Source organism: Nansenia antarctica (assembly GCF_963989245.1).
Source record: "Nansenia antarctica genome assembly, chromosome: 6".
NCBI classification, from domain to species: Eukaryota; Metazoa; Chordata; class Actinopteri; order Argentiniformes; family Microstomatidae; genus Nansenia; species Nansenia antarctica.
Window position 1 is genome coordinate 20,261,207 of NC_137676.1, and position 27,001 is coordinate 20,288,207.

The window sequence follows — 27,001 nt, forward strand, 5'->3', positions numbered from 1 at the left end:
GGGTGCCACAGCTCTGGAAGACCTCTTGCATCGTCCCAGTGCCAAAGAAGGGACGGCCCAGCACCCCAAACGACTACAGACCTGTCGCCCTGACACCACAGGTCATGAAGATCCTGGAGAGGCTAGTGCTGCAACACCTTAAGCCCCAGGTGAAGGACTTCCTGGAGCCCCGGCAGTTTGCATACCAGGAGAGCATGGGGGTGGAGGATGCCATCATTTACATGCTGCACAGGGCCTACACACACCTGGAGAGGCCACAGAGCATGGTGAGGACCATGTTCTTCGACTTCTCCAGTGCATTTAACACTATCAAGCCATCACTGCTGGCTGACAAACTAGCAGTGATGTGTGTGGAGGACTCCCTGACGGCTTGGATCCACAACTACCTCACAGACAGGCGTCAGTATGTGAGACTGCAGGGCTGTCAGTCTGAGGTGGTGGTGTGCAACACCGGTGCCCCCCAGGGAACTGTTCTGTCACCCTTTCTCTTCACCCTCTATACCTCCGACTTCCAGTTTAGCTCCGACCAGTGCCACCTGCAGAAGTTTTCGGATGACTCCTCTATCGTCGGTTACATCACAGACGACAGGGATGAGGAGTACAGGGCCCTGGTGGAGAGCTTTGTGCAGTGGTGCGACACCAACTACCTTTTGCTTAACACCAGCAAAACAAAGGAGTTGGTGGTGGATTTTAGGAGGAAGAGAAGGACCCCAGCCCCCATCACCATCAAGGGGGTGGAAGTCGAGAGGGTGGACTCCTACAGGTACCTGGGAGTACAAATTAATAACAAACTGGACTGGACTGACAACACCGAGGCTCTTCTCAGGAAAGGGCAGAGCAGACTGTTTTTCCTGAGAAGGCTGAGGTCTTTCGGTGTCTGCAACAAGCTGCTGCAAATGTTTTATCAGTCGGTGGTTGCCAGCGTTCTGTTCTTCGCCGTGGCCTGCTGGGGTGGAAACATCTGTGCCAGGGATGCTGCGAAGCTAAACAAACTGGTGAAGAAGGCCAGCTCTGTGGTGGGGACCGGGCTGGACAGCCTAGAGGTGGTGGCAGAACAGAGGATGGGGAAAAAACTGGCGGCCATGCTGGCCAATCCCTCCCACCCGATGTACTGCGAGCTGGCGGGGATGAGGAGCAAGTTCAGCCACAGATTTGTTCTCCCCGTCAAAGTACAAAAAGATTTGGACAGTCCTTTGTTCCAGCTGCACTCCGACTCTACAACCAGGCCCTGCAGGGTGGGGGAGACCTGGAGCTGGAACTTTTGGAACTTTTTACTTATTGAGCCTGCACTGTTTTATGTATTTTATTGAATGTTTTCTGTTTTCTGTATTGAATGTTTTCTCCCCTAACTGAGCTGTTTGACAACAAAATTTCCCCATTGGGGACAATAAAGGTTTTCAATCAATCAATCAATTTACTGGTGTTTACTGGTGTTTACTGGTGTTTACTGGTGTTTACTAGTGTTTACTGGTGTTTAGTAGTGTTTACTGGTGTTTACGAGTGTTTACCAGTGTTTACTGGTGTTTACTAGTGTTTACTGGTGTTCAGTATTGTTTACTGGTGTTTACTAGTGTTTACTTGTGTTTACAAGTGTTTACTGGTGTTTAGTGTTGTTTAGTGGTTTTTCCTGGGGCCCATTCCACTAAGGTGGATTATCTTCTAAGCCTCGATAAAGTTCTAATCGGCGATAATGTTAGCTTGCGTTCGGTTCCATCAATGTGGCTCAAATAATTCGCTGCTTGGTTGAGCTCCTTCTGAGTCAGATATAATTAGCCTGGTCGCGAGCAGGCTAAAAGACTGGCTAAAGTAAGACGTGCGTCAAAAAAGGCTCACAGGCGGAAACTACATCCCCGAACGACAGTTCCTCAAGTGTCTTTTAGGAAATATTAGTTCCCACTTCACACAAGATAGATAGATAGATTGGTTGACTGTGTGATAGATAGATAATTTGATATTTTGAAAGTGTGATCGATCGATAGATAGTTTGATTGTGTGATAGATAACTTGATATTTTGAAAGTGTGATAGATAGATCGATAGATCAATAAATAAAAGAGTGTAAAAAAAAAGAAAAAGGTAACTTGCATTGCTGTCATCACAGCGGTCTGGCTGGCGCAGTGGTTAAGGCAGCCAGCTAGAGTTCCAAAAGGTTGCGTGTTCGAGACTTGATTTAAGTGAGTCTTCTTTTTTTTTTACATTTAACCGAAGCCTTCATGCAAATCGATTTACAACATATATATCTGTCTAAGTGAATCATCTATCCATCAGTAATCGTAAGAAAAAATAATCTTTGCCAAATCCAGGGTCTAGTAGTTGAAGAACATAATTTACTCAGAAAGGCTTCAAACACAATTGTAATCGTGTCAGTTCTTGTAAATTAGCCTGCACCATCATTTTATAGCCTATATACTTACTATTACTATATTTTAGATGAGATTTTAGATTAGATTCAGACAACGAAATGCAATAAAAAAGTGTGTCCGAAGAGGGATTCGAACCACCGTCTTAAAAAGACGAATAAATACCACGGCAGCGGTAAATACCACTAGGCCATCGTGACAATAAGACGATTTTAGCCTGCTGCTGATATCACCACAGTAGTAAATATTCATTTATTAAAATATGAACATATAACAATAACTAGGGCTAGTATGACCTACGCATTTAATCGGTCAGCAATTTCTAGCCAAACCATTTCCATCGCCTTGTTAATTGAGGCAGTAATACACTATTTTACATCTTATTTGTAGTCTTCATAAAGATCAATCTTCATTTCGACAGTTTGACTCTCCAGGGCTCTTTATGTCTGCGTGCACTCGCCCATATCGAGGATTTGTAAGCCGGTGTTCTGTGAACACTCATCACACAAGCCTGATCCTCGTTCGAGGAATCACCTGACGCTTGAATTCCAATCCCGAGTTGCCTGATCGCCTGATTTATTTCAATCGCCGATATACTGATCCACCTTTAGTGGAACGGCCCCCTGGTGTTTACTAGTGTTTACTGGTGTTTACTAGTGTTTACTGGTGTTTACTAGTGTTTACTGGTGTTTAATAGTGTTTACTGGTGTTTACTAGTGTTTACTAGTGTTTACTGGTGTTTAATAGTGTTTACTAGTGTTTACTGGTGTTTAATAGTGTTTACTGGTGTTTACTAGTGTTTACTAGTGTTTACTGGTGTTTAATAGTGTTTACTAGTGTTTAGTTGGTGTTTACTGGTGTTTACTAGTGTTTAGGTAGTGTTTACTGGTGTGTACTAGTGTTTACTGGTGTTTACTGGTGTTTACAAGTGTTTACTGGTGTTTAGTAGTGTTTACTGGTGTTTACCAGTGTTTACTGGTGTGTACTAGTGTTTACTGGTGTTTAGTATTGTTTACTGGTGTTTAATAGTGTTTACTGGTGTTTAATAGTGTTTACTGGTGTTTACTATTGTTTACTGGTGTTTAATAGTGTTTACTGGTGTTTAATAGTGTTTACTGGTGTTTACTATTGTTTACTGGTGTTTAATAGTGTTTACTAGTGTTTACTAGTTTTTAGTTGGTGTTTACTGGTGTTTACTAGTGTTTAGTTGGTGTTTACTAGTGTTTACTGGTGTTTACTAGTGTTTACTGGTGTTTACTAGTGTTTACTGGTGTTTACAAGTGTTTACTGGTGTTTAGTAGTGTTTACTGGTGTTTAGTATTGTTTACTGGTGTTTACTAGTGTTTACTGGTGTTTACTAGTGTTTACTGGTGTTTACAAGTGTTTACTGGTGTTTAGTAGTGTTTACTGGTGTTTATTAGTGTTTACCAGTGTTTACTGGTGTTTACAGGTGTTTACTAGTGTTTACTGGTGTTTACTAGTGTTTACTGGTGTTTACAAGTGTTTACTGGTGTTTAGTAGTGTTTACTGGTGTTTATTAGTGTTTACCAGTGTTTACCAGTGTTTACCGGTGTTTACAGGTGTTTACTAGTGTTTACCAGTGTTTACTCCCAACTAATACGCAGGATGTTCAATAACCCAAGCTGTCAACGCGGCAGAACATTGGATGATGGTAAGCCATCCTGCTACCACCTACTTGGGTGCTGTCATCTAACCCTGAGCTAGCCTACACACCTGTGTCCGGCCTCGGCCCTGTGTGGTAACGAGCCCTTTGTTTTCAATGTACATGCAGAGCTGTTGGGCATTGATTTTCAATGAAAAAAAGCAAAAAGTGTATCCGTCCGTTTACTGTCATCTCCCGCCGCCTCAAGGTTGACAAATAGGTATTTGTGCAAAAGTCGGCAAGGTGGATGCCTTTGTATAGCCAACTTGGGGTTGATGGGATCCAGGCAATCTGGTTGATTGACTTTTGACTTTTGAAATGAGCCATTCATCTAATTTTTGGGGAATTTTGAACACGGTGTGAAGAAACTGCACAAGGCAAAACTAAAGCTTAAGAACAGGCCCAATTCGTTGTTGAGGGCAACAATGTAAGGAAACAGCGGATCGGAAATTAAAAGATGAGGAATCTTGCTCTAAAGTGTCACTTGTGATGTATGTGGCTGTGGTTTGTTCTTATTCCCACTCCTGCTGCCTGGGGCCGAGCACCTGGTATTGGGTCATTGGCGTCGTCCTTGCCGCTTGTTTATTCATGTTTAATAGAATAAAGTGAGCTGTAGCCAATGCCTGCAGTACCTGTTATGTTGTGTACATTGCTGTTATTATAGGATATAAGAGGAAACAGTAACTAGTCAGTATTTATACAGAATTAACTAGTCAGTATTCATACAGAATATCACTGTTTTTTTTATTAATGACAAAAACTGGAAATAAATGGCAATAACATGTATTCCTATTACAATTTTGTATCTGATAATTGATGTTATGATAAACATGTTACAATACAATTCTATAAATTATGACTGAAAATCCTAAGGAAAGGAAATACACTCAGAGAGCTTGTATTGATTCAGTGTTTAGACTGCCTTCTACTATAATGAACGTGTCTAGAGTTATCTTAATGCATTCCTGTTAACTTTCTGAATTGCACTTATTCCACTATATATAGCACCTTATAATTGTACTACCTTCTCTCTCTGCTGTGCAAAAAGGTCTACAGAATAACTATATGGATTAACATTGCTAGAAGTATAATTTCAGAAGTTCATATTCCAGTCAGTCTCTCCGAAGAAGGCGAAATTGAGAGAGAGACCAAAGTGTGGCTGCATTTCACTTCCCCTCTCCCCAAAAATGCATATAGTTGAAGAAAATAAACAGCAGCTTACGTAATACTTGCAGCATAGGTGAAAGGAAGACAAACAAGGATTGGAGGAAACAACACATTCTGGAATGAAACGCAGCCGGGTCTTAGGCAGGTGATTGACATCCAGGCAGAGGTAGTTTGTCTGAGAGCTCTCAGTGCCACACACACGCACAGAGAACATAGATGGGACTGACACTGAGGTTGAGTCCACAACAGACACCTGAGGTAGAATGTTGAGGCTAAAGCCTCGGGTTTGGGGCGGCCACAGGCATCTGGGGTGGGATTTTACCAGCTGGGGAGAGAGGAGGAAGGAAGGAGGGAGAGAGACACACAAACAGGTTGTAGTAACTGTATCTCTATAAGAGGGGGAAACAATCAGTGTATCCATCATCCAAATCATCTTTAAAGCCCACATAGTTTCTTCTGGAACTTATTTTTCTAGGTCATTCATAATGGGTGACATAGTAAAGACAGTGTTTGAAGTTCCCCCAACAGGAACAATAAAGTTACAGTATATCATTCAAAATCAGTGAGGCCTTGGGGAACTGGCTTACCCAGCATATCTCCTATTCTTCTGATGGCCGGTCTGTTTGCTCTGAATTCACTTTGATCATCTCTGGAATGACAGAGAATGACAGTCATCTGCCACACACTCACCACTGTGGGCACACTGAAAAGATTCATATTTACCATGACACTAGAATTACATTTTAGTGTCTGCTGCTTACGTTCTTGACTTCGTCACAGCTTCCAGCCTCAGCAGCGCGGACAGGACATTTTTCTGCGTGTCAGATGAAAGTGTTTCGTAGGACTGTAACTCCCCTGAAAGAGACACAAGGAGATGATGGAGTTGAGAGTGGTATGTGTGAGATTATTGGAGTTAATCTTATTGCCAGACTACAGTGACACAATAGTCATGTCAATGAGTTGTCTGGCCGGTAACTGGTGAGATACTGTTACTCGTAAAAGTAAAACGTGTTACAGGAACCAGGAGCCTATAGTGGCATATCCAGGCGGACACCATAACGCCACATATTCAGACAGTGTAGAGCAGACATGCGTCTCGCTAATGTAGAATAAATAATCATGTCAGCTCTGTAAATTGAATTTCAAGCAACACACACACACCTCCAAGCCCTGTGAGGTATTCCATCAATGTCGCTAAAGGAAAAACCAGACTTATTTTTTAGTCTCTAAAGCCTGGATTTTCCTTTAGCGACGTTGATGGAATACCCCCCTGGTCGGACACGGACACACGGACACACACACAGACAGACCCCTTACCGGAGAGTAGGAGCTGGATGGCCAGGTTACGGACGGCAGGTACCAACTGTCTCTCTGTGAACACCTGAACCCCCGCCTCACACAGGTACCTGAACACCACCTGACCAGGGTCACATCACAAACACATCCACCAATCAATCACATGTACATTACAATGAGCCCGTCCTCCGATTTCTACCCCCACCAGCCTCCCTTGTTACACACACCATAATTGTCTCTGGTTCAAGTACCTGATAGGCCTCCATGAAAGGCAGGAGCAGCGCTCGCAGGAAGGAAGTAGTACTCTGCCCCGCCTCCGTCTCCGTCACTTCCTGTCCACTGGTCTGTACAGCTCCACACTTCCTCAGTAAGGAACACGCCGCCTCAAAGTCCTACAGGACAGACACCAGCACAAGATCTGTTCATATACAGTTAGGTCCATATATATATTTGGACACAGACAGAATTTGTGTATTAACATATATACTGTATATATATATATATGTTAACTGTTTACCAAAACATCTTCCAAGTTACAGTTATATAATGAATATGGGCTTAAAGTGCAGACTCTCAGCTTTAGGGTAAGGGTATTCACATCCAAATTGAAGGAAGGGTTTAGGAATTACAATCAAGGGACCAAAAGTAATTGGACAATTGACTCAAAAGCTGTTTCATGGGCCAGTGTGGGCTATTCCTTCATTGTTTCAATTAAGCAGGTAAAAGGTCTGAGTTGATTCCAAGTGTGGCATTTGCATTTGGAAGTTTTGCTGTATACGCACAACATGCAGTCAACGGAGCTCTCAATGCAAGTGAAACAGGCCATCCTTAGGCTGCAAAAAAAAAGAAAATCCATCAGAGAGATAGTGGCCAAATTAACTGTTTGGTACATTCTGAGAAAAAAAGAACGCACTGGTGAGCTCGGCACCACAAAAAGGTCTGGACGTCCATGGAAGACAAGAGTGGTGGATGATCACAGGATCCTTTACATGGTAAAGAAAAACCCCTTCACAACATCCAGCCAAGTGAAGAACAGTCTCCAGGAGGTAGGCATATCATTATCCAAGTGTACCATGAAGGAAAGACTTCACACAAGCAAATACAGAGGGTTCACCACAAGGTGCAAGCCATTCATAAGCCTCAAGAATAGAAAGGCCAGATTAGACTTTGCAAAAAAACATCTAAAAAAGCCTGCCCTGTTCTGGAACAGCATTCTTTGGACAGATGAAACTAAGATCAACCTGTACCACATCATCTGTAAAACAAACGTGGAGGCAGTGTGATGACATGGGCATGCATGGCTTTCAATGGCACTGGGTCACTAGTGTTTATTGATGATGTGACAGAAGACAGAAGCAGACGGATGAATTCTGAAGTGTTAAGGGATATTCTGTCTGCTCAGATTCAGACAAATTTAGCAAAGTTGATTGGATGGTGCTTCACAATACAGATGGACAATGACCCAAAACATACTGCTTAAGCAACCCAGGTGTTTTTTAAGGCAAAGAAGTGGAATATTCTGCAATGGCCAGAGTCAATCACCTGATCTCAACTCGATCAAGCATGCAGTTCACTGGCTGTAGACAAAACTAATGGCAGAAAGACCCACAAACAAACAACAACTGAAGACTGCTGCAGTAAAGGCCTGGCAAAGCATCACAAAGGAGGAAACCCAGCATTTGGTGATGTCCATGGGTTCCAGACTTCAGGCAGTCATTGCCTGCAAAGGATTCTCGACAAAGTATTAAAAATGAAAAATGTATTTATGATTATGTTAATTTGTCCAATTACTTTTGAGCTCCTGAAAATAGGGGACTGTGTATAAAAATGGTTGCAATTCCTAAACATTTCATACAATATTTTTGTTCAACCCCTTGAATTAAAGCTGAAAGTCTGCACTTCAATTACATCTTGATTGTTTCATTTCAGATCCATTGTGGTGGCATACAGAGCCAAAATTATGGAAATTGTGTCACTGTCCAAATACTTCTGGACCTAATCTACTACTATATCTGTACATAGATCTGTCAATACATCTACTACTATATCTGTACATAGATCTGTCAATATATCTTCTACTATATCTGTACATAGATCTGTCAATATATCTACTACTATATCTGTACATAGATCTGTCAATACATCTACTAGTATATCCGTACATAGATCTGTCAATATATCTACTACTATATCTGTACATAGATCTGTCAATATATCTACTACTATATCTGTACATAGATCTGTCAATATATCTACTACTATATCTGTACATAGATCTGTCAATATATCTACTACTATATCTGTACATAGATCTGTCAATATATCTACTATTATATCTGTACATAGATCTGTCAATATATCTACTACTATATCGGTCAATATCTGTACATAGATCTGTCAATATATCTACTATATCTGTACATAGATCTGTCAATATATCTACTATATCTGTACATATCTGTACTATATCTGTACATAGATCTGTCAATGTATCTACTATATCGGTACATAGATCTGTCAATATATCTACTACTATATCTGTACATAGATCTGTCAATATATCTACTACTATATCTGTACATAGATCTGTCAATATATCTACTATTATATCTGTACATAGATCTGTCAATATATCTACTACTATATCTGTCAATATCTGTACTATAGCTGTACATAGATCTGTCAATGTATCTACTATATCTGTACATAGATCTGTCAATATATCTACTATATCTGTCAATATTAGGGCTGGGTATCGCCACTGATTTCCCAAAACGATTCGATTCCGATTCACAGCTCCCGATTCGATTCGATTCCCGATTCGATTCGATTCGATTCGATTCGATTCCGATTCGATTTAGTTACAATATCAATTTTCTTTGAATATGAAGAGATTCTCAGAACTAATGCTATAAATGGTTCAAGGAACCCTATAACATGTAGCATTGTTAAACATATCAATGTTTACATTAAGAATTGACTCCAAAGCAGTTACATGAATGTACTTCTTATTGGAACATAAATGAACATCATTGACCAACATTTTGCTAAATCAGACACTACAAAAAGTGCTTTTTAACGTGCTTTACTGCAGCCAGTGTAAATAAAGGGGCTACAAACATAGCCTATCGGTAAACAAGACATCACATAACCCTCAGGACTGTCTCAAATAGCTTATTTGCATAATATATATATATATATATATACAAAATAAAAATGTGCAAAACTCAAACGAAAATAGTGCAATAGATTAGGGTATTTTGGGGAACAAAAAAACACATAGTAAACCATAATGTCCATGAAACTAAAGCCCTTCATTACTGCTTTCTCACTTTTTGGAGATTGGAAGATTTTATTCAGGAATAAACATAATTGGAAAATCAATGATTATTAAAATACTGTAGTATACAGTAACAATAAGTTAGTGGAAACACCACAAACACCACAGGCTTGTTTCGGATCCGCTTTTCCATGTTTCACGTCAGGGTGATGCCTCAATAAGTGGTTCCGTAGATTTGTGGTGTTTCCACTAAATTTAACCTCCATTGCGCACAGCTTGCATATGGTTTTGCTTTTGTCCTGCTCATCTCTATCGTCATAATTTTTACATCCAAAATGCACCCAGACATCTGCCTTTAAGCCTGGTCGTTGCGTGAGATATGAAAAATTCTTGTAGCGCGAGATCTGGCCATGAGATCTCGTTGTGGGTTGAAGCTGCAAGCAAAAAAAATAAAAAAAATAAAAATGAAAGATCGATCTCGGGATTTATGAATCGATAATCGCTCATTCAATGAAGATCGATTCAGAATCGGGAAATCGATTTTTTGAACCCAGCCCTAGTCAATATATCTAGTAATATATATATATATATATATATATATTTTCAATATCAGAATCGCTCAATTATAATCTAGATGCACGTCTCTCATACGCAGTCTCTTGAAACAGAGTGAGTTCAATGCCACAGGCAGCTCGTTTCAGTACGCCGGGAGACGGGAGTGAACAGAAGAAGCGATGACTCAAACGCCAAACGCTGTCGCCCACCTCTGAGGCCCCGCCTGGGACGAAGATGAAGTCATTGGAGAAGACGTCCTGGAGGAACCGGAAGAAGGTGAAGACCTCCTCTGATGACACAATGGACACATGGTGAGACAGATGGACATAATGGAGATGGAGGTACATAGGTACTTCATTAATCCCAGAGGGGAAATTAAAGGGTTACAGCAGCTCACAGTACAACAACAACAACAACAACAAAATATAGAGACAATAGAATGAAATAAAAATAGACAGGAGAAGTTGTCTTATTGTGGCAGGTGGAAAATATCTCCTATAGCGCTCCTTAGGGCAACGTGGTCTGTTGCTAAAGAAGCTTTGCTCTGCTCTGCCACAGTTTCATGTAGGGGATGTGTGTACAGTAATACGGTAACTCACATTGTGTGTGCTTATGTGTGTGTGTGTGTGTGTGTGTAGTTCCTCACCTCTCTGTGTGCTGTGTGTGAGGTGTATAGCCAAGGCCAGCATGGCGGGACGCACAAACACATGTAAGGCCTGGTTCCTATAGGAGGCCACCATAAGGACAGGCCCCGCCCTCCTGACCACATCCTCCTCTGGACTGACAGGTCGTGTCCCCGTAGGCCCCTCGTCCACCACCAGGTGGACACGCCCCCCTTCACAGCGAACCACAGAGCTGTGTAAGGCCATGCTGGATGACATCACTTCGGAATCAGGGACATGATCTAGAGACAGAGGGAGAGAGGGATAAAAACAGTGTGTGTGCCAGAGTGTGTGTGCGTGCGTGTGCGTGCGTGTGTGTGTGTGTGTGTGTGTGCCAGTGTGCGAGCATGGGGGTGGATGTGTTCTTTGTGAGTGAGTGAGTGGCTTGGAGTTCTCTGAGGACCTATAGAGGACATACGTAGCGTACACAAGATTGATCAAAATAAGCCTAGATTTTCTCAAGAAATTGATCAAAATAAGCCTGGATTTTCCTTTAGCGACATGGATGGAATACCCCCCAGGTCTCCCTCGCAAAAGAGGTATTTTGACCTCAACGGGACTGAATAAATATACAAATATAAAATCACAAACAAAAAAAGCCCCTACCAGGCCAGTGGAGGTGTCCCCCAAAGGCCACCGCCAGCCCTCGGAGCCACAAGGTCCTCTGGGTGAGGAGGTCCCAGTCCAGCCCCCCCTCCTCCTCCTCCTGCTCAGGCAGGGGTCCCTGGAGGGTCCCTGGGGGTCCCTGGAGCAGCAGGCAGGCCATGAGGGACCAGGGGCTCAGCATGGAGCCCTCTTCCTGGACACGAACCACCAGGTGGGCCATCCAACTCACGCAGGCCTGGGCCTTGGCACTGGGTCTCTGGGGGAGGTCTCTGTGTGTGTGTGTGTGTGTGTGTGTGTGTGTGTGTGTGTGTGAGATAGAGGCAGGGAGAGAAAGTAGGTGCGTTTCCATAAACCATTCTGATTCACATTTCGAGGTGATCCGCATCAGTTTGAGATGATTCACATAAAAAAAAAAAGGGAAATGGCTTGATTCGCATAAACTCGATGCGAATCGCCTCTAATTCGCACAAAGTCGATACGTTCACTTGAGGTGTTTTTTGTCTTTTGCGAATCGCCTGACTCGCATTGGGTGTTATGGAAACAGGCCAACTCTGACGTAGCGAATTTCAACTCACGTGACTCACCTGTTTCACTGCCGGCGGTGCTCTGGCAGGTGGAATCGTAGTTGGAAAAGTTCTGCTGCAGAGTATTGAAGTAACCAGTGGTGTAGTCTGTGATACGCAGCACTACGCCGTATACCCACTTAAAAATGTGTGAGGATACGTTAACAGCGTTTTGTGACAGAACTTTCACACTTTTATTCATAAAATTCACCCCGTCTGTGTTACGAAGCACTTGACTTTTGGACCGTTGGAACTGACTATAGCGTCATAAACCATCAACGGGGGTAAATGCGACATGATATAATGTCAAAATGCAGCACTGTCATGCACAGATCAGCATGTAATGTTAGATATATAACGTTAGACAGGGAGCGCAGATATATTTTTAAGGTGTTCCGAAATGAACGATATGAGGCTGGGAGGGAAAAATCACAGTATACCCACTAGAAAAAACTGGAAGTAACGGTGTTACTGGATGGACTATGAAGGATATAATCCATGAGAGGATAGGCTACTCCATACCAGCAGCCTGTTGATCCATCGGATCCATTGTTACCTCGGTGGTGAAGCTACCCCGGTCGCGAGAGTAGCAGCGGTAGTCCAAAACACACGCGATTGTAAGTTAAAACAAGCAATCAAGTCACTGATATTGTCGGGAGGATAGGCTACTGTTCAAATGGCTGAGAGAAGAGTAGAAATATCGACAGAGAAACAACAATATTAGAGTAGAAGTCAGTAGTTTCAGAGAGCAGCGGCAGCAAGTCTCGCTAGCATTCACTCAGCCGGAGGAGTCAGGACGGTGTCTGCTAAACATGTCTTAGATGGCAAACAGCAAAGAAATGCCACAATATACCAGGACTTAAGAAACGAGATGCCCAACAAAGGATTTGACAAACCCTGGTCCATTTTGCGCAACAAGTGGAAGAGTGAAGCAGAGGAGAGTCGACAGATAGTATGTTTACAGATATCGCACTGCTGGAGATGAACACCACATTTTGTTAAAAGAAATAAAGTTTTATTGCACTTTTCAAAAGATTTTGTATGTGTTTTTGCATTGCAGTTGGGAGAGTTCTTTACATCAAACTATATACATGTAAATACTGACGAAATTATGTTTTACGTAGCCTAGCTAACTAGCCTAACTTTCCTTCCTCTGGACAGTCTGGAACATGGCTAATTCTAGCTGGCTCGTTTGTTTACTTCCACAACATGTGTAACATAGACGTATAGCCTATAACGCGTCATCCTCTGACAAAATTAAGTTTTATTTGTTCGCTCCAACCAAGTTAATGGAAACGCTCCACATTTCATGAATCACATTTCGAAATTCGCTTAAGTTTTATGGAAACACCCAGCTTGATTCGCATTTCATGATTCGCATTTTCAAAAATCGCTTGTCTTTTATGGAAACACAACTAGTGAGAGGATACATAATTTTGAAAAATGTTTTTAGGCTCCTCTATTACCTTCTTTTAAAATAGGAATGAATGAAACAGGAATTAAAATGCAGTGCACAGAGTTTATCTTTTGGAACAGAAGGTTGGAACACTAAGGTCAGGTCAGGGGTCAATTGCAGGTCACAAGGACGAAATAGGACAATAAGATACAGTGTTAAGAAAACAGTTTGATGTTTTATTGCCTAAACATTTTTTGGGAGTGAATTGTCCCTTTAAGGCTGCAGGTGAGTTGTGTACCTGGGGATGAGGTTGTAGTGGCCGCGGTCAATCCTCCCTTGAGACAACTGTCTCACTGACAGAGGATGACCGAAGTACACGTGCATACTGCCATAGTCCTCCTCCAACACCCTCCTCGCCTTCAACAGACCCTGGAGAGAGAGAGAGAGAGAGAGAGAGAGAGAGAGAGAGAGAGAGAGAGAGAGAGAGAGAGAGAGAGAGACTGTGAACTGAGTGTGGTCGATGTACATGTCTCTAATTGTGTCTATGGGTTGTACCATTGTTTGTGAAAGGCTCGGGGGTGACCGGGTCGTACCATGGTGGTCTCTTTGGGCTTGGGGATCCCCAGCAGCTCATGGGCCAGTAGAGACTCCTCCAGCACCCTGTCATAACTGATACTGATGGGCAGCAGAGTGATGTCATAAACCTCCCCTTTAAAGAAGGGCTCCAACACCATTTGCATCATACCTGCACACGCACGCACAGACAGACACACAGAGAGACAAACACACACACACACACACACACGATGAGAGAACACAAATTATATTATATATAAAAGCAGCTAGTATATCTTTCATAAGGGAAAACAAATAGCAGAGTAAGGTGGACACTCACCTAACTTGGGTGTGAGAGACTTCAGTGTCCGACTTCTTAGTCCTTCCACATAGAACTCTAAAGGAGCATATCCTTTCTTCAGACACAGAAAGAGGAATTCCACTTCATTAAACACACATTCCAAAGTAAATGAGACAGCTTCCCATGTAAAAAAAAAAGAAGGTCAAATACATCAATGGAATGTGGTGTAGGATGGGAGTTCTCTTCAGACACGTACCCTAACTATGGTCCTAACGTACTCGGAGAGCACAGCCCAGTACAGCTTGTCTGATCCTATGGAGCGGCGGATGAAGAAGGCCCCGGAACGTCGGAGGATCTCCCCGATCATCTTCATCCCCATCAGAGCTGGAGGACGGACAGAAGGACGGACGGACGGACAGGCAGACAGGGAGGAAGGGATGGACGGACAGACAGACAGGGAGGGAGGGAGACAGGGATGGAGGGAGGGAGGGAGACAGGGATGGACAGACAGACAGAGAGGGGGGGAGGGAGACAGAGAGGGAGGGAGGGAGGGGGGGAGGGAGGGATGGACAGACAGACAGAGAGGGAGGGAGGAAGACAGGGATGGACAGACAGACAGAGAGGGAAGGAGGCAGACAGGGATGGACAGACAGACAGAGAGGGAGGGAGGGAGAAAGGGATGGACAGACAGACAGAGAGGGAAGGAGGCAGACAGAGATGGGGGGAGGGAGGGAGGGAGGGATAGACAGACAGACAGAGAGGGAGGGAGAAAGGGATGGACAGACAGACAGAGAGGGAAGGAGGCAGACAGAGATGGGGGGAGGGAGGGAGACAGGGATAGACAGACAGACAGAGAGGGAGGGAGAAAGGGATGGACAGACAGACAGAGAGGAAAGGAGGCAGACAGGGATGGACAGACAGACAGAGAGGGAGGGAGAAAGGGATGGACAGACAGACAGAGAGGAAAGGAGGCAGATAGGAATGGGGGAGGGAGGGAGACAGGGATGGACAGACAGACAGAGAGGGAGGGAGGGAGACACGGATGGACAGACAGACAGAGAGGGAAGGAGGCAGACAGGGATGGACAGACAGACAGAGAGGGAGGGAGGGAGAAAGGGATGGACAGACAGACAGAGAGGGAAGGAGGGAGAAAGGGATGGACAGACAGACAGAGAGGGAGGGAGGGAGAAAGGGATGGACAGACAGACAGAGAGGAAAGGAGGCAGATAGGAATGGGGGGAGGGAGGGAGACAGGGATGGACAGACAGACAGAGAGGGAGGGAGGGAGACAGGGATGGACAGACAGACAGAGAGGGAAGGAGGCAGACAGGGATGGGCAGACAGGGATGGAGGGAGGGAGGCAGACAGGGATGGGGGAGGGAGGGAGACAGGGATGGACAGACAGACAGAGAGGGAAGTAGACAGGGATGGACAGACAGCCAGAGAGGGAGGGAGACAGGGATGGACAGACAGACAGAGAGGGAAGGAAGGAGGCAGACAGGGATGGACAGACAGACAGAGAGGGAGGGAAGGAGACAGGGATGGACAGACAGAGAGGGAAGGAGGCAGACAGGGATGGACAGACAGACAGAGAGGGGGGGAGGGAGACAGGGATGACAGACAGACAGACAGAGAGGGAAGGAGGCAGACAGGGATGGACAGACAGACAGAGAGGGAGGGAGACAGGGATGGACAGACAGACAGGGATGGACAGACAGACAGACAGAGAGGGAAGGAGGCAGACAGGGATGGACAGACAGACAGAGAGGGAAGGAGACAGGGATGGACAGACAGACAGAGAGGGAAGGAGGCAGACAGGGATGGACAGACAGACAGAGAGGGAAGGAGAGAGGGATGGACAGACAGCCAGAGAGGGAGGGAGACAGGGATGGACAGACAGACAGAGAGGGAGGGAAGGAGACAGGGATGGACAGAAAGACAGAGAGGGAGGGAGGGAGACAGGGATGGACAGACAGACAGAGAGGGAAGGAGGCAGACAGGGATGGGGGGAGGGAGGGAGACAGGGATGGACAGAAAGACAGAGAGGGAGGGAGGGAGAAAGGGATGGACAGACAGACAGAGAGGGAAGGAGGCAGACAGGGATGGAGGGAGGGAAGGAGACAGGGATGGACAGAAAGACAGAGAGGGAGGGAGGGAGAAAGGGATGGACAGACAGACAGAGAGGGAAGGAGGCAGACAGGGATGGGGGGAGGGAGGGAGACAGGGATGGACAGAAAGACAGAGAGGGAGGGAGGGAGACAGGGATGGAGAGAAAGACAGAGAGGGAGGGAGGGAGACAGGGATGGACAGACAGACAGAGAGGGAAGGAGGCAGACAGGGATGGAGGGAGGGAAGGAGACAGGGATGGACAGAAAGACAGAGAGGGAGGGAGGGAGAAAGGGATGGACAGACAGACAGAGAGGGAAGGAGGCAGACAGGGATGGGGGGAGGGAGGGAGACAGGGATGGACAGAAAGACAGAGAGGGAGGGAGACAGGGATGGACAGAAAGACAGAGAGGGAGGGAGGGAGACAGGGATGGACAGACAGACAGAGAGGGAGGGAGGGAGAAAGGGATGGACAGACAGACAGAGAGGGAAGGAGGCAGACAGGGATGGGGGGAGGGAGGGAGACAGGGATGGACAGACAGAGAGGGAAGGAGGCAGACAGGGATGGGGGGAGGGAGGGAGACAGGGATGAACAGACAGACAGAGAGGGAGGGAGGGAGAAAGGGATGGACAGACAGACAGACAGAGAGGGAAGGAGGCAGACAGGGATGGGGGGAGGGAGGGAGACAGGGATGAACAGACAGACAGAGAGGGAGGGAGGGAGAAAGGGATGGACAGGGAGGGAGAAAGGGATGGACAGACAGACAGACAGAGAGGGAAGGAGGCAGACAGGGATGAGGCAGACAGGCAAACAGAGAGGGAGGAAGACAGATGGGTGGATGAACAGACAGACAGAAAGGGGGGAGGCAGACAGGGAGGGAGGGAGACAGACAGAGAGGGGGGAGGCAGACAGACAGGGAGGGAGACAGATGGGTGGATGAACAGACAGACAGACAGGGAGGGAGGGAGACAGACAGACAGGGAGGGAGACAGATGGGTGGGTGAACAGACAAATTAGACCAGGTTATGAGATTTACCTTTTCGTTATTGACAGATAAAAAGCTTATTGTGGTGTCGGTCTAGCATGGGCGACTAACAACAAAGAGGAACCAAACAGGTGATATAAAAATGGTGTATCAACAATAGAATAGAACATGTATTATGTATGTATTATGGCTGTAATAGGACATCATAAGCCTGCTATAAGAAATCAGTCTGTAATAAGGCATCATAGTCAGTAATAGATACTTGCGAATTCCAGCAGCTATTACAGGAATCTGGAGGTCATAGGTGAAAAGGATGTAGGAGAGAACCAGGAAGTCGATGTAGCTTCTGTGATTGGGCATCAGGATCACTGGAGACTCCTGAATGGCCTGTTGGAGCTGAGGGGGCGGGACAAAGAAACATTATTCAGAACCATCAGATCCGATAGTCACACAGTTCTTCACAGATGTAATCTGAGGCTGTTCAGGCCCTCCTAGTTGATAGTGGGTTGAAGTAGTGGGTTAAGCCACGCAGCCACAGGGTCATACAGGGCTTCAGAATGACTTCTGCCACACACACACACACACACACACACACACACACACACACACACACACACACACACACACACACACACACACACACACACCAAGGCGGTAGTAAATAGATAATATTATGCCTCCTAAATCAGAGATGAGCCTGTTCAGGACCCTCCTGCTAGCTACAGCACCACCCAACAGACAGTCCTGCAGGACAACAGTACTAACTCAGTAGCGTTACGGTAGTACATGGAGGGTATTGAGATTTGTGGCTGACCCTATGGAGTCCTTCTTGGTTGACGTGGATGCTCCGGAAGATTCTCTTGAAGACCTTGGTCAGGGTGTACCCCAGCAGCCTGATGAAATTCAGCTGCAAGTTCTGCGACATCTCCTCCAGTATCCCACAAGCCTCCTCTCTCACCAACTCCACCGACTCCCCAGTCTCAATGGCAATCTGCAGGGGAAGGTGGATGTGGGAAACTGAGACATAGCACCGGTCTTTCTCATACTTTCATGTATAGATGCTCCCTTCCTCCCTCCCTCCCTACCTTTACACAGACGGACAGACAAATACACAGACAGACAGACAGACAGACAGAGACAGACCGACACACAGACAGACCGACACACAGACAGGCCGACACAGACAGGCCGACACACAGAGGCCGACACACAGAGGCCGACACACACAGACAGACAGACACACACACACATACACACCTCCTTGGTGATGTAGTGCAGGTACTGTGACTCCAGCACTGTCCTGTGGAGGGCTCTAGCGGAGCAGGGCGGGCCTCCTCTGAGGGGTTGGGGGTTAAAGGTCCTGAGGGCGTGGCCCAGGTCACTGCTCCTCCTCCTCTCCTCCAGGATGTCCATGAACCCCTCCTCCTCTGGGTGCAGCTTCCTGGGCTCCACAAACTGGACCAAAGCATATGACGGCGAAAACACACACCGCAAGCGTCAACCTCAGCAGCTTGTCTGCGTTTCTTTTCGGCACCCATGTTAACGGGTTAGAGCAGCCATAGAGTGCGCTTCAAGCGTCTCACGCTGGCTGCCGCGGCACGCCATCTAGAGATTAGGACTCTATTAGGACGCCTATTTTTCCTGCGTGTCAAGGCGTGTTGCAGGCAAACCTCAATGTACAAAGACAGGGCTGGCGGTAGCAGCTCCGCAGTTAGAGCCACAGAAGACACGCAGACAGTGTGGAAGCCGCAACAGTGAGAGCCGCAGAAGTTCCGCCACGCGCTGCTGAGGTTGACGCTTGCGGTCTATTTAAGGGGTCAGAGAGGTTTACCTTATTCCAACACTTGGCAAAACACATCCTTCTTTCCTTTCTTCTTTCCTTGCTCACTTCCTCCCTCCCTTCTTCTTCCTTCGTTGAGGTAACAAGTGATTCATGGACAGGTGGTTTTGTTCTTCTACATTCTCTAATACTCTATTGTAGACTCTGGACATTTAACACCAGCCCAGAACTAGAACTAGGTTCGCGTTGGTGGAAAGGGGGTGTCGGTAAATTAATGGTAAATGGACTGACTTATATGGCGCCTTATTCTAAAGCGCTTTACAATGGCCTCTCATTCACCCATTCACACACCAATGGCGGCAAGCTGCCATGCAAGTCGCCGGCCCGCTCATTGGGAGCAATTTGGGCTTCAGTGTCTTGCCCAAGGACACCTCGACATGTGGCCAGCCGGGATTCAAACCACCGATCTGCCAACCTTGCGATCATTAGACGCCGGCTCTACCTCCTGTACCACAGCCACCCCCGTACCGGTGCAATAATGGTATACTTAGTTAGCCTGATATATTCTAAAGACTATGCAATCTTGTATCACAGTTCAGGATCATGACTTTCGGACTAAAGGATGAGTCTTGGTTGTGTGATCAGTGATCTAGCACAGCGGTCCCCAACCTTTTTTGCGCCACGGACCGGTTTCATGTAAGACAATATTTTCACGGACTGGCCTTCGGGTGTGGGGGCATAAATATATAGAAATAAAACGATACGACCGCAGTGTCGTCCAGGAATTTCCACATTAGCGGTGGCCAGGTGTGCACGTGCATGAAACGCGCACGTGCGCTCAAAACAACAACGTCATTTCACCAAAAACTAGAGGGAGCGTGGCAAAAACAAAAAAAACGGTTAAGCCATTAAAGCCGAGCGATGTTTTATATAGCAGGATATCCGGAGGCTACAGCTGCAGCAGAACATGGGGAACGCGCATACATACAGCACTAGGGCTGGGACGACGCGTCGACATAGTCGACGTAATCGACTACGTCAATACGTCGACTTGCGTAATGTGCGTCGGTGCGTCGCAAATAAACAACATGGCTGCGACCAGTTACGAGCGACGTGTCATTGATTTTCAACAACGCTTAACTCGCGCTTTTATTTTGAAGACGCGAAAACGAAACCGGAAGTCTATAATATCAGAATGTGCCTCTTGTTGTCTTTCAGAGTCAGAGAACAGATACCAAACTGCCGACATGTTTGCTGTAATTATATTACTTGGCAGTAGGCAGTCATCACTCAATGCTCGTCTCATTTACAGAACAGCATGGTTTGCTTGCACTGTTTGATCGCGTCATAAAAAATTTACGTCTCACATTGGCGAACATTCACACGGAACACGGAATGGCCGAACTCCGACTGTGCTGTAAAGTGGGTGGAGTATGGACTCCGCACATGCGATAGTATGTATACTAGTATACTAGATAGTAGTATAATCATGCGAGCTTTTATCGACAGGAGATCTCCGACACAGTCGTACATCAATGGCGCGGTTAAGGCTTATCCCTCTGAACCTGGCCGATCATTCGGTGCATCCCTACTCTCAAGTATTGTGATTTTCTGTCGTTTTTCTTTTCCCTGTCAGTGTCCCTGTTAGACATGCCATCATTATGAACAGCTAAGATACTGTAACTTGTTGACCTCCTAACTGTCTCTCGCGACGCGCCCGCCCCACACTTTGAGAAATACTGACCTATAATAATAATAATAATAACCAGGAGGCAGGTGGGGGGAGAGAGGAGGGGGGGAGAGAGAGGAGCGTGGGAGGGGGAGATTGATTGATTGATTGATTGATTGATTGTACTTTATTGTCCCCGAGGGGAAATTTGTCTTGGGCATGGTACTTTCATGCTTCAAGTGCAACAGTGACGATACATACAACATACAGTAGACAAAGTAAACAACAGGACAGCAACAAACATTGAGTGACATTGGCAGCAGTTTCCACCTGGACATGGCATCATTTGGTATAAATATATATTGCACATAACCCTTCAAGTGGTGTTTTCGAATATTGCACATGGCCCTTCAAGTGGTGTCTAAGATAAAGTGCAGGTGCTGGTGATCATGTCCTAATCATCGTTTCTGCTTGAGAGAATTGATTAGTTTAATGGAGAATGGGACAAATGATAGTTTTAAGAGCTTATAGTTACATCTTGGCATGCGAAGCCTTCTACCTAGGGGGAGAACTTCGTATTCTGTGGAGAGCGGATGTTGGGGGTCTGCGATTATCTTGTTAGCCTTGTCCAGGACAGCTTTTTCATATAGTTTATTTAGGATCACATCAGAGAGCAGAGAGAGGGGGAGAATGTTATGAATGTGATAAAATATAATATTATAAAATATAAAAGTTATGTTGGACTGTAAGAAAGAGAGGATATTTTTTGTTGTGGAATATTGCCCTGCAGTGCAGAAGCCTAATTTATATATTTGTACAAGAATAATTGAATAAAATGCTGAAATGTTAATAAGAGAAGTTTTTGACATTTATTTGGGGAAAATTAAGTGATACATTAATCGAACAGTAAAAATAATAATCGCTAGACTAATCGGTAAATTAGTCGTTAGAGTAATCGGCTAATAGAAAAAATAATCGCTAGATTAATCGTTAGAGAAATAGTCGTTAGGGACAGCCCTATACAGCACTGAATGTAGGTTACCGTATAATATCCATCTTTGGATCATAATAACATGTGACTGACAGATACGCCCAAGTCAAGACACTGACAGACACAGACACATACAGTGAAAGATAATCAGCTCCAGTGTTTCCTCCAGGATTTTTGGCATTAGTGGCGTGCACGCGCATAAAACGCGCACTGGCGCTCAAAACAAAGACGTAATTTCACCAAAAACTAGAGGGTGGCAACAATTATAATTTCTTAAATAGCGGTTAAGTCATTAAAGCAGAGCAGGTGATTTTATATAGAAGGTGATCAAATACCAAGATATCCTACAGCTGCAGCGGAACATGCGGAACGCGCATGACACACACACACACACAGAAAGATCAATACGAAGTAGGCCTACATGAGAGTACACGCACAAAACCGGCTAACGCTACTCATTAACTGTTTACACAAGTAAAATCACAGTGTGACAGTCAGATGGAGCATTCGGTAAACAACAACAGCAAGGTAATGCTATCAGTTGAGTTAAAGAAAACCAACTCTTACCTTTGAGGACACCAACAAAGCCCTGCTTACCCGTACCTCCGCCGTTCTGTTCGTGGTGATTTTAGAGGCAATAGATTATTTTTGCCCCGCGCATATTGCTATAAATAGTTCGAAGCTAGGTGCTTGCACGTTAGGTGCGAGAATGCTCGGTTAACCCATTAGCGGGAACATTATTTGTTTCACAAAATAGGCTGATTTAATTGACCATGAACATCAGAGACTACATTACGAATGTTCATTTAAAATACTCTATACTGAGCACTGGTATAAGAACATGAACCAGAGAACAGCAGTAAATGCAATAACCCACAGTAGTCGCTGATGATGTTGCATTTTCGATTAGGATACGTATGGGATTAAAGGGACCGGCGAAGAGAGAGAGAGAGAGGAAATCCAAATGTCCTGCTAAATTCGGACCAATCACAAAACTGTTTTGAAAGCGCGTCGCCTTGCGCCGTGCGCCTGTTGAGAGCGATTCAGTCTCGATTGCAGTGCGAACACAAACGACGAGGTTAATTGCAACATTGTAACATATTGTAACTAACTACGCCTTAAATCGTAACGAAATGTAGGTCTGGAAGCGGCCTAAATCTAGCTTCAATCTGCTTTTTTTCTGTTCTCCAGTCATAATAACTCGCTGCCTTTCTGCGCAGCCTGAATCAAAGTGGACTGTCTGAATCAATTAGTGGCGGAGGAAATTCATTTGTGGCGGCCCGCAACGAATAAATAGAGGAAACACTGAGCTCATCGAATATTAAGTACACTAGAGTACACACAGAACCAGGAACGCGCATACAGCACTGAACAACATCCGTAGAATATAAACTTGTGACTGACAGTCACACACACACACACACACACACACACACAAAGATCATCAGCTCATCAATACGAAGTAGGCCTACATGAGAGCACAAAACTGGCTAACGTTACTGAATAACTGTTTACTGTAGTGCCGAGAGACGGGAGTCGTAGGCGGCGTATCAAATTACAAAGCTACACGTTTAATGTAGGATATGAACGATTGTCAACAACACACTCAAGCAGTAAATAGAACTGAATAAACAACTCGGGTACCACGCAAATCTGTCCGTGCGGAACAATACTCCCATAGTTCCGTGGGTGAATTATGTCAACTCACCACATTACACAAGTAAAATCACAGTGTGACAGTCAGATGGAACATTCGGTAAACCGCTGAGCATCAGCTGAGTTAAAGAAAACCAACTCTTACCTTTGATGACACCTACATGAGCCCTGTTTTCCCGTACTTCTCCCTTGTGTCTCTTATTGTCCAAATGTTCCCTGAATTTTAGCTGCATGTTTTTCCAGCATGTAATTCCGTTGTCAATAAAAAAATCGACTCTCCTTCTTTTTTCCCTGCCAATACTGTCGTTGCTAAAGTGACGGCACATAAGAATCGTTTTTTTACTTGCTAATGTCTGCTGATACACCACCACAGCTAGCCGATGCTGATGGCTCTCCTTCTGCCACCTGTTCTCCCGCTGTAGACAGAGTGAACCGTTTGAGGGATTTTTGAGTGTGAAACTAAAAGACAGAGTGAATATTATTTAAACGAAAACATATCTACAAATATTATACTGAACTGTACAAAATCATTGTTGTGATTGGACGTTAGCGGTCCGCTGCTATCAGACTGGCTGCGTGAGTGAGTTGATGTTTCTTTTCAAGGGACCGGCGGAGGAGAGGGATATCCTGAAATCCAAATTTCCCGCTAAACTTGGACCAATCACAAAACTGTTTTGCAAGCGCGTCGCTTCGCGGGTGTGGTCTGCAACATTGTAACATTGTAACTTACTGCTCCCTTAATCGGAACGAAATGTAGGTCTGAAAGCGGCCTAAATCGAGCTTCAATCTGTTTTTTTTTTCATAATAAAGAAAAAGAAATCGTTGACTTAAGCCCTGTCCGGATGGCATATAAATTACCTGAGGACCTCTGTAATATTTGTTTTACCCTAGGACCCCAGTGATTTTAATGACGATCCGGATGGAATAAAAAATATCCATGCATGTTTGCGTTTCGGGTGCAAGCTGCCATTTAACATCACAGAAGAAGAATCTGTTCCCGCGGATGTTTTGTCAGATCCACAACACAACACACGTGTAGCAACAACAAGTAATTTGATTGAACAAGAGGCATTCCATGACTGCTGAGCCGAAACCACTCGCAGACTCGTTTTTTCCATAACACGAAACTTTACGTTTTAAAGTACCCACTCGATATAATAAACAGCAGTTTAACGATCACAAAATATTGTACGGTTATCAATACGTGAGTTAGCTTGCGATTCCCACCCCTAACTTCATCCAGCTGCGTGTTGTCAGACACCGTGATTTATAGAGTGCTAGATCCAGACCATACAAACAGCACAGTTTACAAGCTAATGTTAGGTAAATTCTCTAGAACTGGTTCAGAATAAGAAATCAGTCCATCGTCACTTACATCGTCGTCGTCGATTAACCTTTTAGGTGGTTTGGTTATCCGATAGTGGAGATTCAAGGGAGTCAATAATGTCATCCACATCCATTGTTTGCACAGAGCTCACCTAATACCTTATATCTCACACCCCCGTCAAAACGCTAAATTCTAGTATTAATATCGCGTGCAAAATCATGCAATGCGTACCAAATACTGACATGTATACCGACATCAGGAACATTGATTCTATCATCTCATTCAAAACCCACCTCAAAACCCACCTGTTTACGCAGGCATACCCGTGTTGATTTACTTTTCCCGTGCTGCTCTGCTGCTGGCTATGTTTTATACTGTATATTTCTATGTATTTTGTGTTTTGAATTTTGTGGCTGTTTTTAGATTTGTTGTTGTACGGCGACCTTGAGTGCCATGAAAGGCGCCTTATAAATAAAATGTATTATTATTATTATTATTATGTCAATCCGGACGGTAAGGTAATATAATTATCAGAGGACCTCAGGGTTTGCTGAAAAACAGTAGGTAATTCCAGCCGGAATAATTACTGGGGTCCCCGGAGTAAATCACTGACATGGTCGGTCCGGACGGGATAACAATTACCGAATTACCCCAGGTAAAACATATTACAGAGGTCCTCAGGTAATTTATATGCCGTCCGGACAGGGCTTTAGTGGACTGAATCAATTAGTGGCGGAGCAAATTCATTGTGTCTTTCAGACTCTGATAATCAATACAATATTTTTTTAATTCATTCTCTGCGGCCCGGTACCAAATGACCCACGGACCGGTGGTTGGGGACCACTGATCTAGCAAACAGCTTGCTCAATACTACATTAGGCCTGCATGCAATAGATGTTGAATGAAAGGTAAGGGCTACATTGAAATACAATTGAATGCATTGCTACTTAATCAACTATGTTGGTCACTCTCCTCAACGCAGCGTGCACGTAGGGAAAGCACAACATCAAACAGCCGCGCCATAGCGTTGCAGCAATACTGTCTCGACAGATCCCTCGAGAAACTAACTCAATTCGATATTCAACCTAGTGGGCTGGGCTTAGACTTTGGACATTGGACGCTGCGTGGAGAAGTGAAATTAACAGCCTGCCTCATGCGTTAGCAATAATGGTATTAGTTAGCCTATATAGTTAGTATAATAATAGGTGGTATTAGTTGGTATAGTAATAGGTGCCATGGGCTTTTAAGAATACATGTAGACCTATAAAGCGAAAGCAAAACATACATAATGGTAACTAAGCTAGAACGCGGAATTGCATGCACGAATAGTATAGAGGACTAAGTCGCGAAATAGGGCTAATAGCCTATACACAGAATCGGGAAAGAAAACCAGAAGAAAAACAAAGAATAGACCTACCGATCTTGCCATTATCGGGGGCGTGAAGTCTTCGGCAGGTGCTTGTGCCGTCGCATACTCCGCTGTTTACTTTGACAAAGCCTCTCCGTAGTCTTATGACACTCCGTAGTCTTATGTGGGTCGAAGCCAATGGGGTCGCTGCGTTTGGGGAACTCCTCCCGACACGCTGAACCGGTTACCGCAGCACCCCGTTCAGCGAAGGTCCCCAAACGCCCTACTGTGTTTCGCACAGACTATGTTAGGCTATATAGCATAAAGGTCCGTTTTCGGCATGACAAAGTGTTGATTGCTTTGCTAAAAGGACCTTTGGAATAGGCTTGGTTGTTTGACAGTAGACCTATGTGTTTAAAAAGGGGTATTCCATACGGTAGCCTACTACTGGTTCGTGATTTTGTATTTTTCCCTGACATAAAGTGTAAACGCGTTGTGGAGGTGGTGTATCACATCCCATTACACAACTAAACTTGTTCAACCAGTCCAGTCAGTGTGAGATTAAACCGCTTTCCCGTGTCCCGGGTGCTGAAATGAGTCTATACCGTCGGTTTGCTGGTCTGGCTACAATTGTAAAAAAAAAAAAAATAATAATACAAACATACATACATAATAAATCTAAATCAGCACATTTCAAAGGCTTTTTATTTTTGCCTTTATTTTTAGAAATCATCA

The 27,001-nt window shown here is 44.8% G+C and overlaps 1 pseudogene across 1 annotated transcript; it reads right to left on the minus strand.

Annotated features, from left to right (window-relative positions):
• Positions 1-4,749: 4,749 nt before the first annotated feature.
• On the minus strand, positions 4,750-26,392 carry LOC308160992 (dihydroxyacetone phosphate acyltransferase-like; annotated as a pseudogene). Its single transcript, XR_013938033.1, has 16 exons — positions 26,336-26,392; positions 18,753-18,950; positions 18,310-18,486; positions 17,758-17,891; positions 14,660-14,787; positions 14,443-14,518; positions 14,141-14,292; positions 13,846-13,976; positions 11,589-11,857; positions 10,967-11,224; positions 10,530-10,609; positions 6,737-6,877; positions 6,507-6,606; positions 5,951-6,044; positions 5,777-5,838; positions 4,750-5,514 (listed from the first exon to the last, which is right to left on the minus strand). The product of XR_013938033.1 is annotated as a dihydroxyacetone phosphate acyltransferase-like (transcript).
• Positions 26,393-27,001: the final 609 nt, after the last annotated feature.